Raw genomic sequence first — 18,855 nt, forward strand, 5'->3', positions numbered from 1 at the left:
ATTAATTACAATAATTACTCTGTGCGCTACGTAATTTGTTGTTTTTTTTTTCGTTCCTTTATATACATTATACATTACAAAGGTTATATTTATATGCTGTATATATTGGATGTGACAAAAAAGCTCGCAAACATCCTTTTCCCCATCGACGGAAAAAAGCTTTGCGAATTTCCCGGACTTCGATGACGTACATCCGTTTGTATATACACATAGGTATGTATGTGTGTGTGTGTGTGTGTGTGTGTGTATACATGTATACATGTATAATATACACTTGGAATATTTTGACGTCGAGAATATCGCGCTCTTTCCATCCGTTGACTCATATTATCCGCGAATAGCTTTCTATCCTGTGTAGGTATACGTGCCTTGAACCAACCCCCGACTTGCGTTTGATCGATACTCCCAGAGAATCGATCCATTTTCTCTATGACCCCGTATTCTATTATATATAGAAGCTGAGTTCGCGGACAGGTGTAACGAATATTTTGCTACTCCAATTCGCGACCGATTCGAGCAATGATTCGAAGCTTCTTATGTTTTTCAAAGTACTTCGTAAATATTCAAAGTTCGTATAAATTTCGGTTGATAAACTAACCTTGCGATCGTTTTAAAATCTTTTAAATTCAACCAGAAATTGTGCGAAACAATAAACGAGAGAAAAAGAAGAAGATGAGGAGGATTATTTGTATTATCAAAAAACGAAGAAGATTAGAATGATAAAAAGAAAAAATGTCATCCAATTCGTTGTATTCTAATGAAAAATTGTTTTATCATCTTACGCAGATACATGTAATATGCGAAACGCATTAAGAAAGTACCTCAGGCACGTGCCTCGTATAACGCATTAAGAGGGTAACCTGAAACAGCTGTCGTCTTTTCTCTGTTACACATACGATGCGTGTACGTACGTGTATACCTATACAAACGTACCTCAGGCATATGCCTGTAATAATAGGTCGTGGTTTCTTCGTCCCTTTGCTTGTTTCCTCGTTTCTTTCTTTCTTTCTTACTTTTTCACGTTCACCTACTTTTCTTGCCTCATTACACGCACAAGCGTATGACGTGACACGCGTTACACACTCGTAATATATGACACGTACCTTCTGTTTCCTTGTGTTCCAGATGCGGCTACTCCATCTGTCACGTGGCTAGTCAGTCAGCAACGACTCGACTTACGAAGTTTCAGCTGAATTCGAGAGGACACGGACTGTCCGCGTAATTTGGTTCGTTTCGTCGGTCGACGTATCGCGATTACGGAAATAATATATCGGCCATTCGTCGATCGAACGTGAAATTGAAACGTCCGAGTCGAGATTGCAGAGCGAAGAATCGAACAAAGAATCGGCAGATTCTCGAATTAAATTTATACGCGTGTCTAAAATTGTCTGATACAACTATTTATACTAGATTTATATATTTATTTATTCATTCGTTCGTTCATTCATTTATCTTCTTGACATATTCTACGTCATATTTTTCCGTATTTCAAAGTGCACGCGAATCGGAAAATATAATTGCAAATCGTTCGGTTTTCGATCGTAATCGAGATGGCGAGTTTCTGCAGCGTTTCCGCTTCATCTACTTGCGTGCCGCGTAACGTTCGCTACAAACTTTCGGAGTGATAATGTCAGAGTGCGCGTTTTTAATCCTAATACTATACTGACGAACTTTTTATATACCTGCTGGACGGTTTTCATCGCGTCAATTAAGATCAAAAATCAAAAAAAAAAAAAAAAAATAGCAACGCGGATCCGATCGAGGGATTCTAATCAATTGTTATTAGTTGGCGTGATTCTTCCTGCGGTTTAAGGAAAATATCGTTCGACCAATTATGAGGATCGAACGAATGTGATGCTGAAATCGGACAGCCGCCCCAGGTGCCTATTATGACTGAGTACCTGGACACCCACTTTGTTCGGGCTCTTTGCCGCGATCCAGACCGACGGACTCTTCAGGTTAGTAGGAAGAAATTAATTTTTCCCCAATATAAGTTTCACGATCACCAAAGCTGTGAGAAAACCACTGCCAACCACCTCCGTCCTCCTCGTTCACCTCCAACCACTGCCAACCACCAATCTTACATTACGGATGAACAAAAAATCCAAGTCGCATGCCGTCGTGAGTTTTATCGGACTAGACGAAAATGAGCGTCGACCCTAACGTCGTACCCGTTTTACAATCGGAAAAAAATTGTTTCAACTATTATCAAAACATCTCAGACAACGATTATCGATACAGTGGCGCGTATTAAGAAAAAATGCATAGGTTGGTGTGTTTTGAAGTTTATGCTAGCGTTTACTGCCTGATGGGTGGTGAACAAACCGTTATTTCGGCATTTCGAAATTGTCTGAAATTCGGTTAAATCGTAACGAAACAAAAGAAACTCTCATATTCCGAAATCTTGGTTCCTTTAAAAATCACTGTAATATTAAGACAATGGTGAAGTTTTCCCCAATGTTTCGTTACGATTACGTCACTAACTTCAACCTCGTTTTATTTCTAACCATCGAAAATATTTCTGCCTAGGGAATTTCCTCCAATACGTTAAGCAGCAGCTCTTTTATTGATATATTCCTTATCTATGTGGAACTAGACCCCGGTTCGTGGCTTCAGTGGCCCGAGGAAATTTCAACGATAACCTCGTCTTCCGCAAGCGAGCTTAGCAGTCGAACCGTGTTTTCAATTTTCTTTTTTCTCTTCTCTGTTCTCAATCGCGTTCAAATCCACGCTCCGCTTAGATCATAGATCGAGATCTGTGTATAAATTACTTCTACGCAACTGTATCTAGTTCGACGTACAATTCTATCGGCATTATATATTTTTTTTTTTTTTTTTAATTTATTTTTCCTCTACGAAACGAAAAGGACACTACTTACTTATCTTATCAACTGTTTACAATACTTGTCCTATCAATTAGAGGTTGTAAAAAATATCGATATCGATTAAAAAAAATGTTTTTAAGAATATCATTATTACGGTTTGAAATTTTTTCTAAATTGACCAACCTTTTAGACAGAAAGTTTTCAAAGTATGCAGAAAGATATCGAAGAGTAGATAGAATTGGACAAACACTCTTCTTAATACGGTGGTGGACTCGAACACATATGTATATATATATATATATACTTATATACTTATGGGGCGAAAAACAATCTTGAATCATTGGTGGGAAAGACGTGAAACGCGATCGCGAGTTGAGATATATCGTCTTGCTACTCGTGCAAGCTGCTCATCCAGCATCGTGTCCCACTTTTATTATACCAGAACGAAAACATATCGCCACCAGATTAGGATACATATCTATAGATATACATAATACGTGCATATATATATCATACACATCGTACATGTACAATACATACATTTCTTTTCATTCCATCGAGAAGATTGCGAATTTACGACGTACTTGTAGTTTTCTTCTTTTCTCTCCGTTGACGTTATTTCCAAAAAAAAATTCAACCTTGTAACTCTGCTATCCCGCAGGTTCTTTCATTTTCAGACTGAACGACGTCGCGACATCCAGTTATACGTATACACATAATATGTACAATATAAGTATAAGCTCGAGTTACGTACGTTATTTGATTTTCAGCATGAAAACGTCATCGATTTAGATCAAGCTCTGAATTATTATATATTTATTTGTCTTCAGTGCGCATGTTGAATTAATTTCCTAGAGAAGTTTCTAGATTGAATTTTGCTGAATTTATTCAAACCACGAGATTAGAACCATTAATAAAACTGTTTCTGTACTATCATTTTTACTTTTCGTCGTGTTTCAGGATCTGCAGATTATTTATTACGGATTACTGGGTCTCGAGGCACTTCGACCCTGCAGGGATTCCATACTTCGTGGATTGTGCAAAATTGTTCGCTACGAGCGACACCATGCGAATCATGTGCTATACTAGTGAGTATAACATTTTAAACATGTGTAATAAATATGCCTAATTCTACCGCCGATTCATTTCATTCGTGTGCGAAAACCACTCGTCGCCTAGAATTGTACAAACCTGTTGATAACGGTTCGAAGATGTACGTTTTTAAAAATTCCCGCCTTGGCGAGCTTAAAAAAAATAATTGCGCGAAACGGAGTGGCGGGAGAGAAAAACAAAGAAACGTCGACGGGAAACACGTGGTCGTAAATGATCGCGGCAATCTTACTGCCTCCATCTAGAAATTCTCCATGTAGAACCCAGCCGACGTCAAGTAAGGAATCTGAATTATCGGCTCACAAGCGAGATTTTTTAGAATTGAAACTGTTTTACCGACGCGTGATAATCCTCGCTTCGTTGGGCCTGTTTGGCGCCAAGTTTGAAAGTTGCGAGACAGATTCCGCCACCGTAAGTTTGTTTAACGCATCTTACAGATTTTCGAAAAGGTTTCGTCTTTGCATCGTTATCGTTCTTTCTCAATTTTTTATTCTACTTAATTTTCTTATATTCGTCGCGGTTTCTCAAACATTTCGATAAATTATTTACTATTTGCGAATATACCGACGTAACATACAGGCATGTCATCCTATTCCGCAAACTGTTATACAATTAACAATCCGCGCTTTATGCCAGGGCTTCTCTCGCTTTCTCCGTCAAACAGTGATCCCATTTTATAATATTATAATACGGTTCGTATCTTTTTTGTAATCGAAGAAAACGGAAACGGTAAGGAGAAGAAATTGAAAATAGAAAGATGAATCGTTAATTCACGATCATGTTAAACGATTCATTCATCCTCGGAACATCGTTACACTATCATCTGCGATATGCGAATGAATATCGTTTGTTTCAGCACCGGCGAACTCGCGACCAGCTGGTACATCCTGCTGTCCGGTTCCGTCTTCATTGATGGATCCATGTTTCTGCCCCGTTCCAGGTGAGTCGATCGATGATTGTTTTTTTATCGCCATTTTTTTTTTTTTTTTTTTTTACTTCGACAAAAGCACGGTTTCACGAATCACAACCGACTCGTTTACCCCCGTACAAAACGAGAACGATAAATGGAAGTAGTATATAAACCGAATGGAAACCAGTTACGTACGTCAAATAATACGAGTCCGGAATGAAATCGGATCCTGCAGCGTGCAGCAAACTTCGATATAAAAGTCAGAACCTTTTCATATTGTAATATCCTTTCAACGCTCGTGCGCTTGCGTGTAAAAATGATATACCAGCGTGTCTATCGTGTTACACGATTCAAGTTCTATGTATTACGAGGTCCTAGACGAAGGTTGAATAATTATATGTGACATGACGTGACGTGGTGAAAAATAAACTTTCATGAACCGCGGCAAGGTTTGTTATACAGACATATGTTGAATGTTAACGTGAAATTATAGTATCGACGAGATTTTCACTCTTGCAGTAGCGAAGCTTTTCTGCAAACCATGTATATTACGCGGCAATTGAGTTTTGGGATCCTAATTTATCCTGATTTATAATAGCCAAACCGTTACGTTGTACATTAGTCAATGTTTTTATCAGCAGCAAGTTTTCTTCCCGATCTACCGATATTGAATTTAAAAAAAAAACCCAGAAAGATAAAAATCGCCGAAGGATCTATCGAATTGAATTTTTCCCTTGCAGAATGTACTAGGTTACCAGAAAAATTGAAAAAATAAAAAGTGTGACGAGTTTGACAAAGTTTATTAACGTTTGCGTGTATCTAATGATTCTTGTTTTCACACATTTTTCATTTGACGATTAATCATACAGTTTAACCCTGTAGAGCGACGATACGAAATTATAACGTTTGACATTTTTTTTTGCCAAATCTAAAAAAAAGAAGGTAAAACAGAAAACATTCGAACTATACACGAGCTGTTGAATTTTTAACGCTGAATATAAATAATCTCTTCTCGACGGTCTTTGCACACACACGCAGGTATATTGATATAATCGATATTTGCAAAATACCTCGTACGCCTCGTGTTTACGCGTGTGCTCGAGTGTTGAGTTAACATTACCATCCTCTCCTCTTCTCTCGCCCCCTGGAGCATAACGCTTGACCGATTTGCAAAGGACGCGCGATCAGGGTCCATCGCAGCCTCACTCGTCCGCGAATCGGGGCAGCATCCCTTTTCCTGCAGCCTGCTTGCCTCGTTGCCACCCTGGATGATGATACGACTGAAAAACGCTTTACGTACGTTACACGCGTTTCAAGGTTTCGACTAATAACGACCGAAAATAATCGGTCTTTCTTTTTTACTCCTATTAACGACGCGATACGATATCAATTTATGTGATCAAAGTATCGATTGTTATATCACAGTCTTACTTACCGAGTACCTAGTTGATATAACAAGTGAAAGATAAATGAAGATTTTCACCTGATATTGAAAAATATTTCGAACGAAAGTATAAATTATCAAAAAACTTCTCCGCCATTAAGACTACGTACTGACATCTACGAAATTTTCCTTTCAAATGGAACGTTTCAAAGTAATACGAAGTATTCGATTAAACGATTAATTTTTCTTGTTCGATTATTTTTTTCGACTCGATTAATCGATGCATCGATTACTTTCATCGTTAGTTTCTACAACCCGACGCGTTGATACACCCGGTGTACGTACATGTGTATAAACATGCATACCCACATTCGTGCACAATATTCCCCGCACGCAGTTGTTGGGAGGGTGCGCGGCGATTTCCTCCCTTCTCCTTCCTTCCTTCCATTCTTCCTTCGTTCGCCTCCCCCAGGATCGTATCACTGCAGTTATAACCCCTGCAGTGTATGTAGGCAGGTACGTACATACATGTATGCACTACATTATAGGCATTTGTAACCACACTCGCCAATAACGATTATATTTTGACCGAGGTTAATCCAGGCGGAAATTGAACGAACGATCCTCGCTCCCCTGCAGTCGTTGTCTAACTACACGTGTGTGTGTGTGTGTGTGTGTGTGTGTGTGTGTGTGTGTATATATACACGAGCTCAATTCTGACGAGGGGGAAAAAAGAGGGTGGGTCGATATAAACGCAGATTTTTTCGTTTTAGTTCTGATCAATTTTCTTTATTTTTTTTATCTATATTCCTCATTCTCATAATCTGCAACGGCTCTTTATCGCATTTTAAACACTTTTCGAAAGCTTGTTTCAATTCGAGACTGCACAGTGTCACGTCATTTTCTGCAAACTGTGACAAACACAAAGTGTACGGAATTTTGTGGTAGGAAAAATTGAAAAAATTTCAATACCTCGAATCGTTCCTTCGTCATTCATTCATGACTAATTTGAAAAAAAAAGTTTTACCTCATACACCCCAATGCGCAGACAGGAAAAATATATTTAGAAAAATTTAACTTTATCACAGGTACGTAAAGTACTATAGGAAATTACAGTCTAATATTTTAATATTTTTACCGTAATTACAAAAACATGTGGCAATGGATTTTATCCGGATTACAGATGCAAAACTGTAAGTTTTCATTTGTTGTTTCTTATTCTTCCTCTTTTTACCTCTCACCAAGGACAGATATATTCTGCCGATTATGCTGAAAAAATAAGACTATAGTTAATGACTGTTGTGTCGTGTACTTTTTTTTTTATCGTACACATATGTGTATCAGGTATAACTGAAAATTTTCTCGATACAGAATTTCCACGCGATGTATTACCTTTACACATTTTTTAAGGACATTTTGGACAAGCAAATATTCCGTAACGACGCGCGCGCATTTCACTCGAGTTTCTGTACCTACATTGAAAATATTAAAACTTCGTGTTACGTAGACACGATCGCGTTAAAAATACAGGGGCTGGTTTAGGGGGCGAATAAAAAGGACGCGGAGAGGATAGACAAGATAATCCGGAGCGGGCTGACCTCTCTTTTCCTCTTCCTCTCATCTTTTCTCTTGTTATCTCATCTCCGTTGAGAGGTGGAGCTTACCGAGGATCTTTTTTACATCGGTTTAACACCCACGCTAAAAACGGCGAAGGGCTGCAAAATAATCCATCTTACACAGCAATCGCTCTTCTTGCGTCGAGCTTGTTGAACACGGATCCCGTGCCTATAAATCTTTTCATTCGATCGGTTGGATCCCTTTTATCATAATTAATTGTCGTATTTTATTTTAGTTTATATCCTACACTATTCCCTTCGTTTATACTTCTTGAAAACCACGAAAGAGGATAGAAAGAAAATTATGCAAAAAGTCCGAGTGAAGAAATTTCTGCAACTTTCGCGAAGACGTCGGCCAAGTTTTCTTCCATATTTTCTTTCCATTTTGTTACTTTTGTTGTTTCTTTTGTTTCCCGTACGAATATCTTCGTTGCATGCATTGTGATTGAAATATTTACGCGATTTGCCATTTGGGTCAATCTATTTTGATACGCGCAAGAAGTTGCAATCGCAACTTGTATTTCGGCTCTCACTTCTTAATTTCATCTTCGTGTCATGTCAGGCAGGCGGGCAGGTAAATTAGACCGTATACACGTGATGCGCGCGTATAATTACTTTAACGACAAATTAGTTTGTGCAATTTTATTTTACACGGAAGACGCTGCCTGCGGTTTATAAGCGACTCGTCGTCTTCGCGTGATTCAACGAATGTGTCACGACGATCGTACATATCCCGTTACAACCGGGCTGCCGTCTCACGAATAACAACAATAACAACAACAACGATATGTGTATAAAAATTAAGAAACTGCGCAATAATTTAATTGTCGAATTTGGAAATATTTTCTTTCAAACTAACATCTTTGAAGACTTGACGAAATCGAAATTTGAAAGTTGTTGATTCCATTCTTTTTTGTTTCGTCAGTCTTATCAATTCGTCAAACAAATGTGAACACCTTCCTTTCTATCCTAACATTTTCGTAGAGATACGAATAAAAACAAAGTACGAATGATAAAAATTCATCGGCATCTTTTCCGTACTCACACCTGAATCATCGCAACTTTTTTTTACGAATGAACTTGTCGAGGAAATATGAAAATCGGAAACAAAAATATTATTTATACATGTTCGTATTTCTTTCATTCTTTCATCAATGAAAAACCGCAATGTATCAAATATGTTCATATGTTAATATTATGTAATTATGTATCATATGCACGAATGTTACGTATGTACAAACCGGCTGAGGGGCGTGGTGCAGGTTTCTCTCTTTCCCTGTCTCTCTCTCTCCCTCCTCTCTCTCTCCTCTCTCTCTCCTCCCTCTCTCCTCCCTCTCTCTCTCTCTCTCTCGGGTTGAATTTCTCTCTAGATTCAACTCTCTCTCCTCTAATCCGAAGGGAGCCGAGTTTAAACGAAGTCGAACACAGCTCGTCGCCCGCCAGTCAGATACTCCGTAGACTCCTCATTCGCCTGTCTCTCCGAACGGAACGACGACGACGTCGAAACGCGTCGCGACGCGATACAACCAACGATAAACTACGTATTCACAATCGCTCCCTGGATTCCTCTGTCAATTTTTCATCCGTTTTCTCGATCACCTTGCGTCAAAACACGCCGATTCGTCGATTCGTCGATTCGTCGATTCGTCGATTTTTCCGATCCTTCGAAGACTCCGTCATTGTCAATTTTACGATATACATCGGTTTTCGAAAATCTGACGGATAAATCGAAAGTTTCTTTATCACACATACTTGTAATACAATATATACGGAACTTCCAAGTCTGGCTTTTCATTCGATAAATGCGGTTCGTTACTTCCTTCGTTCAACGTTAAAAGTGAATATCCGGTTCCCGCTTGTGACACAGTGAAAATCCGTTAAACCAGTGCTCCAAAGTGTTTTTTTTCCCCCCCGTACAACAAGAAAGTGCGTTTAATACGTATTTCGTTTGTTTGCTGTTTGTTATTTTACTCCCATTTTTAGGAAATACATACAGCGTGTACAGGTATAACAGTGATTACAGGTACAATGTTTACACTACAATTATTGTCATCTCTCTTTATTTTATACGTATGCGATATTTGATTTGGAAATCCTTGCACAGGTGTATAACAACTGCTGTTAGAAACGTTGCTTTCAAAAATCGTTTCGGTTTTATCAATTATCGACGGTTCCAACGTCCTGTGTGCGTTGCAACAGGATGTTACAGCGTATCGTCGTTTCCAACTGATTCACCGGTTGCATCGCATTCCGCCGCTATACCTCGATTGCCCTTTGTACCTTTGTCGCAATTAATTTATATTCACGCGTGTGTGAGACTGACGCATAACCTCTGCGTCGAGATTCCCTTTGCCTTTGTATTATAGACTTGCAAAAAACTTTGCGAATTTACATATTTTTCGACAAAACTTTTGCCGAGTTATACGCGCGACGAGTATGTGAAAATTGTGTAAAACAACTCTGTGACGAAAGTTTTGAGATACAGTCTGAGGAAATTCAATGTTACTCGTAAACTTGAGGTAAATTTGTCAAAATAATCGTATAGCCCGGTGTAATACAAATGAACAAATGAAACGTAAAAAATTTCTGATGACATGTTAAAATTACACTCATCTTTATTCTTCAATCTTTTTCTCGATGCGGAAAATTATATGATATTAAATTATTTCATTGGCATATCGTATATACTTGTAGATAAATTTGCCGGTATCGGTGCTCGGTTTGTCTTTTACATACTTCTTTTATCCGCAAAGGCAAATATAAGTGATTGAGAATGAAAATTGATAGTAAGACAGGGAGGTCGAACACGTTCAACATTTCCGGGAGATTGATTACGTATCGTGTTATACATATATGTACATACACACATATGCATATATAGACACATTGCTCGCTGATATTTACTCGTATGTATAAATAAACCCACTGCAGTGTAAGAACGACCTTTTGATATTTGAGCAATGCAACTCTACAGCTCGTACATCCTACGTAGTGTAAACGTGTACAACGTACATGTAGTACGCATGTATCCAGGTATATACTACATATGTCCGTACGTACCGCGAAATATCCAAGGGGTATGAAATATCTGGGTAAATGTTCACTTTCTATAACGCGACGAAGTCGACGTCGGCATTACGAACATGCGGAACTTTTACAGGGTGGTCAGACACCTGGAAAATCTGGCAAATCTGGAAATGTCAGGGTATTTACAAGGGGGTCACGGGAGGCCTGGAATTGTCGGGGGATTTTTTTATTTGCTCGTGAAAAAAAATTGAAAATATCAGTTTTGCTATCATGGAAATTAGAAAGGATTCTTTGAGGCTTACAAGTTCACTCTTTTTCGTCGAGCGAACAAATTGCCTTTTAAACTGACTTTTTTTTCTACGTTATATTCATCTTCAATTCGAACCGAATTTGAACCGAATAAGCTGAACGATTCAGGTCTTAGTAAATTGTTAGAACTGGAAAAATGTTTGGGTAAACTAGACGTTAGGTTCCAGAAAACCCGGCAATGTCATGAAATATTTTTTACAAAAATTTGTGGCCACCCTGTTTTAATATGAGAGTAATAATTTTTGCAATATGAATTATTTATACTAGATACCCGTATAGGTGAAAAATTAGCTTTATTGCATGTATCGATCGATCACGTTACAAAGCGATTTATGCAATTGCGGATAGGAATAAAATTCTCCCCAATTCACGAAGCATGAATGTCTCTATTCTCGTATTGAGGACGTAAAGAGGAATGTCCTGCATGCAGAGATAAAATACTCCTCTTCCTCCTCGTGTTTACCGCGATCTGCAGGCGTCTGATACATTATTATTGTTATTGTTATTATTATTATTATTATACGTATACGTATACGGTACAAACAAACCTCGCATCCATCCTTCCGATATGCGCTTGTATACCATCGCTCATGCTTATTGCAACCCCGCACTGCACACAATTACACGTCATATAGAACTTGCACAGAGAAGCGCTTTGTTAATGTTTCCCGGGTATAATGAGCGAAGGTATCTCTACGCGTTTGTGCTGTAACGAGAAATTACAAACACCCTGTACCCTACATGTCGGTGGAAACGACGATACCCTGGTGAAAATGATTTCTACGATTTTTGAAGATATTTCGTACGATTATTTGCATTAAAAAAATGTTTTTTTTGTCCTACAAGATTGTAAGTATATATGTATATATGCATAATTTGACACGAAAAAAAAATCCACACGACACTATAATTTTGTAAGGAAATTAGCAAATTCTTTATAAAAAACTATGCACGTTTAGAATTTTTTTCCTCTACGGAATAACACCAAATTTTAGAATTTTCGTGAGAATTCGTAGTCGTAGGAATATTCACCAGGGTATAGTTACACGATATTAATGATTGCAAAGTCGGACCATTGACGATTTTCGCAATGATTATCACGAGGCGGGGAATTGGAATACTTTTAGTTTCGATAATTTTTAACACCTTGATTGTCGATGTGGTCGATATTTAATGTCGTTGCATCCAAGTCACGGGTTGAATATTTTCGTAACTGGAGAATTTATTCATTTATTCGTTGCAATTCAGCTGCGAGATGAACAAAAATCGTGTCTGAAACCACACACTGTAAATATTTGTCCCGATCTTACTTACTTTACCATCGTCATGACGGGGGATCTTGTCTTTTGCATACTGCACGTGTTTCGAAAATCAAATCGTTTACATTCGGTTCGCTTATATGTGTGTGTGTGTGTATGTATATATATATATATAATATATTGCGTGTAAACATTACACGCGTGTCGTATGCATAACTGTGTATAAACGAATAGATTTATGTATATAATACGTGCGCGTTGCAAGGTTTTATTTTTTAAATAAACAACCTCGGTTATAAATTGTAAACTCTTTCGTCTTTAGTAAGAAAGTGACGTTCTAGCGAGGAAGTGAATTATTTATCATACCATAGGAAGATTCGAGGAAGTAAACTTGGCGGAGAATTATTTGAACGAAACAAAGAAAGAATTAGGATCGAAACGCTGTTACACATACATTATCGTACGTATAAAGCAAAGAGTGGATGACTTAATTATACTATCTGTAAAATTTCAGATGATTTTATTGAACACGGTTTCTGTGTATACGCATAATCTGAAAATATAATCGAAAGAAAAGTGTTGTGTTTGCCGTTTTGTTATAAACACCGAAATCTCCGCGCAAAGTGTAACACGAAAAGAGAACTTTGCAAAGTCAAAGACGTTGTGCAAATTGTCGAGGCGAGGAAACTCAGAACGACGAAGTTTGAAGAAAAGTAATCTTAGAGAAAAAAGAAAATAAAAAAAAAACAAAAAAAAAAATGTCTCGTTTTTTCGCCGAGTGCAATAATTATCCGCGTCCGTGAATTATACGTTGTTGTGCGTGTTTCTTACCGAAAATAAGTGTCTGTGCCGCAGCAGTGTGCGACTTCCTTTTTACTCGCTGTTTGTTACACCGCAGTGCCGTGTTGAGGGGATATTGATCTAACGTAAAAATTACCTCACCCTTCTTGTCCTCGTCGTTGTCGTCGTCGTCGTATCTGGAGTTACGCGGAAGGGAGGTAATACCGGTGTTCGTCAAAATACAAAACACCGTAGCAACAACAAAAAAGCCGGCAAACTGGATGCTACGGACGGTGCCCCACCACCCCCGCCTCCCCCCGACATTACCATCACCCAAGATGAACGGTGAGCAGCATCGATATGTTGAACGTTTTCTTTATTTTTCTTCCTCTTTTTCTTCTAGCCATACTCGCCTGGAACTCGTACCGCGTTATTAAATAAATAACAACAACAATAATAACAGTAATAATAATTGCCCTACGAGTCAATTATTCTTGATGGTGTTCCGAATATTTTACACATTCCGTAAAATGGAAGTAATTGTGCGTCTGCAGGGATGAAATGAACGAGAATAATCGAAATCAAGATTTAACACGTTCGTTGATTTATCAGTTGATTGTCTTTGTTTGACAGAAACGAAGCATCAGTAACGTGTATTAAGAATTAATCGTGGAAAAAACCGTTTCTCGATTATTATTGTTGTTGTTGTTATTTTTATTATAATTATACATGGTTTATAGAATAAACGCGAATAAGTTTGTCATTTCTTCGATTGGCCCGAATGTTTATTATAATCAGAGATAAATTATCCGGTGTATATATTAACCGGCCGGTCATTACATATGTATGAGCCGTGCGTGTCACAGTATGATATACACAATGTCATCATCATCGTCACTACACCGTAACGGGCATAATGATGCCAGACTTAATTGCGTTATGGTGCGAGGTTGAATGTGTTTCCAGCGAAAGTTGGGCGAAGCTTGGATGAGACAAGATGAAAAGGAAGAGGAAAGTATTGTGCCGTCGAAAAGAATTTTGAATCGAAAATTGTGAGCTCACGTGAATAAATTTACAAATGTCATACACTCGCATACTTGATACGTCCATACGGACATACATACGTATGTAATATTAAAAGCTGACGTAGACGACGGGTTATTAAATTTGCATGCTGGTGTGCGTATAAATGCCCGAGGGGGTTGCAGATACACGATATGCTTAATCGCTACGCAGAGAGAGAGAGAGAGAGAGAGAGAAGAGAGATGTAACAACCAGTTATTACAAAACTAGTTGGAGAATAGTCGTAATATTATAATACATAGGTATACATAAGCCATATACGCAATGCACTGTTTTGTTTGTTTATTTTTTTTCATCCTTTTCGGCCAATTTATTTTTACTTGATATTAATAATGTTTTTTTATTTGTTTATTTTATTTATTTTATTTTTTTTGGGGGGGGGGGGATTTTACCCACCACCACTGACATGTTACTTCATCTTCTTTCTTTTCTCTGTTTTATTTAAAATGTCATTCTTCGCAGCTATGCCGTTGCTTTCGTAATTATACAAGTTGTACGAGCAGCCTCGCTACTACTTACAGTTATTTACATCCATCCGTCCATCGTAGCGAGGTGAAGAGTTATGACGAAAACGAGAGAGAACCGAGAAGGCGATATCAGATGAGATGCATCTCTTGTCCGCAACGACAATTATTTATTATACATGCGTATATCACACACAAGTTTCGTCCGACAAAATGAACGAGATTCTCTCTTCAAGATGCTGCTGCAGGCAGCAGAGAATACTCGAATCTGTGATAAAATTTCTCGCTGAATGCGGTGGTGATAAAGCAATAATAACAATATTAGTAAAACTTGGAAAAATGTCAGAAGGGCGAAACCAGTATTATCGTAACCGCGAATTGACGATAAATTTTCGATTCCAGTTTGTCGTTGGGTGTAATTATCGATTGTAAATCATTGTTATACCAAAAGCCAGCGTAATTTAGGAATTATCGATAACGTGGAGCCCTTCTCATATGCCTCGACAAAATACTGCCCTCCGCGCAAGGAATACCTTAAACGAAGCCTCGAACCAATTTCGCAGACGATGCAAGGCACGTTTTCACCGCGAACGGGAAATTGCAGCAGCAGAGGACGATGCAGCATGACCGTGCTTCGGGCTGTGATGCAATTTCGGAATTTCTCCCTTCCCGTTTCTCTCCTTCGGCAGCTCCTCAATTTAACCGCTCATTTTGGACCCCATCTTCAACGGCCGAGGCGTGCGATGCACCTTGGCTTTAACGCAACGCGATGTATAGATAGCTGGACCGAATGCCGCGCACCGGAATCACTGTGTGTGTGTATAATATATACGCGTGCGTTACTACACACGCACACACACACACACACACATGACGTAGGTACTCGCAGCCCGACGTCGTCGTCGTCGGAATGCACTCGATAACCTTGGCCGCTGCGCCCGCGATCCCGTTTCGACTCTTTTTCTCTCCGTCTTTTTTTCCTTTTCATTTTATTCTTTATTTTTATTTTTCCAAGGGTCCAAGGATTGCGAGAAAACACCGAGGATACCTGGATTTAACACGTCGGTGTCGGTACGATTCCGAAACGCGTCACGAATTGCGCTAGATAGTTTTATGGGGTGGAAATTCCCAATTTGAATCCCGAATCCCGCTTCGTTAATCGTTAGTTACGATTTACGGAATTTCGGACAATTCTAAAACTGTCAATTAACCATTTTCTCCTCAACATGTGACGTTATTTGTAACAGAAATTCGCAGCGGATTTTGTCTTTCCGAAAGGCCTCGATAAGTTCAGAAATGTTAGGGCAAATATCAAAATCGCTTTTATCATTTCGCATGTGCGTTTTCGGAAATTCAATCTCATAATTATTTGTACTTCTTGCAAGTTATTTATCAACGCATCCGTTACAACCAATTCTAATTCTTCTTTCTTGTCTGTCGGTGATTTTATCGGATACAACTTTTTCTTAAAAAAATAAAAATGAAAATGCCTCCATGTGCATTTGTAACGGATTCGAGGATCAGAAATCATAGAAAAACGCGTTCTAGTTTCAAGTACCTATAGGAATATATTTAATCGTTATCACCGAGCGAGCTTTTCCCGGAATGAAATGGAAACCCTCCCGCCTTCGTTACTCTTCGTAGGATATACGAGATTGATCGGACGTTCGGCGCATGACCGCATGCATGGCTCGGGTACAAAGTGTCGAATCGTGCGTGCGATGCGATTATGATAATGATAACGATAATATACGTATGCCGTATAACACGTCTTATATAAATAATCGTTGCGCTTTTTCATCGCTTGCAGTCCTGGTGCACACAAAACGTGCAACATACGGTATAAACTGTCGAGTTTTGCAAATCGGATACGCAGCCGGTTATGAACATTCGGTACGTTATATCATATATCATGTATACATAAGATGTTTCAAACTTTCCACCGAGATTGCGGAAAAAAATCCTCACCGAAGTCAGTTAAATAATTACAAATAATACAATTGCATCGGAAATTTTTCTTTACGTATTTAGATATATTTTACCGAGATATAGACGGTCGTGCGGTGTTGGTTAGCGTTTGTTAGAAAAAAAGAAAGAAAAACATTGAATTTAAAAGTTAATATATGCGTAGTTACGACCATGGAAATATATTTCATGATATTATACACGTACGGTTTTTCTAGAAAATTGTACTCAGTTATTTAAACGATTCCAAATAAAATGTAAATTCACGAATTATCGTTTGAAATTCGTAACATTTTTTTTTTGTCCGCACTACAGATTTTCAAACCTGAGTAAATTTAAACTGTACCCTAAATGACTCGATGAGATAGAATTGGTGTTTTGTATTTGTATTTTTTTGTTCTTATCTTTCATAATATATAATTTCTTTTTCGCAAAGAAAGCAAAACGTGGGTGTTGAAAATCTCCATAAAGAAATATGTATTACGTCTATATATTCAGTCATTGGAAATCTCTAAACAAGATTTCAGCTGCGGCAAGAACCTGGGAAAATAGATAACCGGAAAGATATATTTTATATGGCGTGTAACGTAAGGTCGCATTATCCATAGATATACTTATAATTTCTACGGGGTTTCCCATCACGCAACCTCTACCATAATTCTTGTGGTTACCACGCTATGTCGACCATAGAGTTTATGTTTGAGGTATAATAGCATCAAAGGTTGCGCGTCTCTGCGATCATATCCTCGCACAATTTTCTGCTCGTATACATATATGGAAAAAATACACGCCCTCGATTCGCAAACATTCATGATCTCGTTTTGATTGGGGCAAAAACCAAAAAAAAGGAACAAAACAACAACAACAATGTTAAAAGAACAATAAAATTCTGCCATTTCAAGTATTCGAAATTCTTATACGTTATAATTTTATTTTTTCTCAACTTCCGTTCGTCCTGTTTTACGAATTGTTAGGTTCATAAAGTGCTACATGAGCTAATAAAATTTCAATCGTTATTAAAAACGTCCTTATGATAGTGATTTTTCTTTTTTAACAATAAAAACCTCTTCATCAAGGACATTGGCTTATTCACTGGAAAATCTGTTCAGTTCGATTGACTCTGATAGAAAATAGCTTATTTCGCATTCACGAATGATTTTCCTACAAATAGTCTGCGACACAGATTTTTTTCGTCAAAGTTCGATTTCTTCGCTTCAAGTTTCGCCACGAAAAAATTTATAATTCCGCGCCATCGGATCTTTTCAAATTCGGAATTTCAACCCCGCCCCGTTTTTACCTCACCGTGTAAGTCACGCGTAATCATCTCGTCCTGCAGCGACAGTGATAGCTGACCGTACGCGTCCGCCACAGTTTCTCGGCCGTCTTCGACGGTATTTACTACTGCGCCGATCGCCCGTAAAGCGTGCGAATAGAATAGTAGTGACGCGCGTGTCTGATCAGACTCGTTGCTCCAGACGTGGTATTTGCATGTACACTGTGAATGTTATGCACGTACACCGATAACGAACCGATCACAGGCGCGAGTCGCAAATCGAACATGCGGAAAGGCTTCGTTTTATTAATGCAAAAGCGCATCGCATCAATTATTCAGGGTAATCGATTCTCTTCAGGCTTAAATTATCGAGGGCGTTTATTCCGATCCTCCTCCGCTTTCTCGTTCCTCTCTTTTAATATTTTTGATAGATTTGAGGTTTTTAGATATATTACGCACATAGATTGATATATGCGTATCCCATCGCTAACAACAAATTACGTGATATTCATCGTTTGTATAAATTCACACGATCGATAAACCAAGTCGATCTGCCACGAATCTGAGGGTATATATATATATATTAGGTTGGTTTTTCTTTTTTAAGACTTGTTTCTTCTTCTTACGTATCCTTCGAAAAGTTAGCTATTGGCCTGAAACGAAGCCTCGTGAAACCGGAAATCGGTAGCAAAATTCTGAAAGGTTGCTCATCCGGTTTTAATTTTTCAAATACTCTAAACGAAATATATCGAAAACTAACATTTACAAGTTCGGAAGCTATTATTGGTTTCATTTTGTGGATAAGCAAATTTTCTTTAAATAAGGTCCGGACTACTATGCACCGAAATTT

General features: G+C 38.3%; 2 protein-coding genes across 3 annotated transcripts in view; both read left to right on the forward strand.

Annotated features, from left to right (window-relative positions):
- Window positions 1–1,804, forward strand: part of LOC124310190 (U4/U6.U5 tri-snRNP-associated protein 2) — a 28,053-nt gene extending 26,249 nt beyond the window's left edge. Inside the window, exon 11 of the mRNA XM_046773983.1 lies at window positions 1,126–1,804. The gene's annotated coding sequence lies outside the window, so the exon portion shown is untranslated. The remainder of the gene's footprint in view (window positions 1–1,125) is intronic.
- Window positions 1,805–9,304: 7,500 nt separating this feature from the next.
- Window positions 9,305–18,855, forward strand: part of LOC124310186 (rap guanine nucleotide exchange factor 2-like) — a 73,548-nt gene continuing 63,997 nt past the window's right edge. Inside the window, exons 1-2 of one of the 2 annotated variants that reach the window (XM_046773970.1) lie at window positions 9,305–9,868; window positions 12,955–13,565. The gene's annotated coding sequence lies outside the window, so the exon portion shown is untranslated. The remainder of the gene's footprint in view (window positions 9,869–12,954; window positions 13,566–18,855) is intronic. The other variant, XM_046773971.1, reaches the window with a different exon arrangement.

The sequence above is a fragment of the Neodiprion virginianus genome, chromosome 1 (assembly GCF_021901495.1).
Source record: "Neodiprion virginianus isolate iyNeoVirg1 chromosome 1, iyNeoVirg1.1, whole genome shotgun sequence".
Classification (NCBI taxonomy): domain Eukaryota; kingdom Metazoa; phylum Arthropoda; class Insecta; order Hymenoptera; family Diprionidae; genus Neodiprion; species Neodiprion virginianus.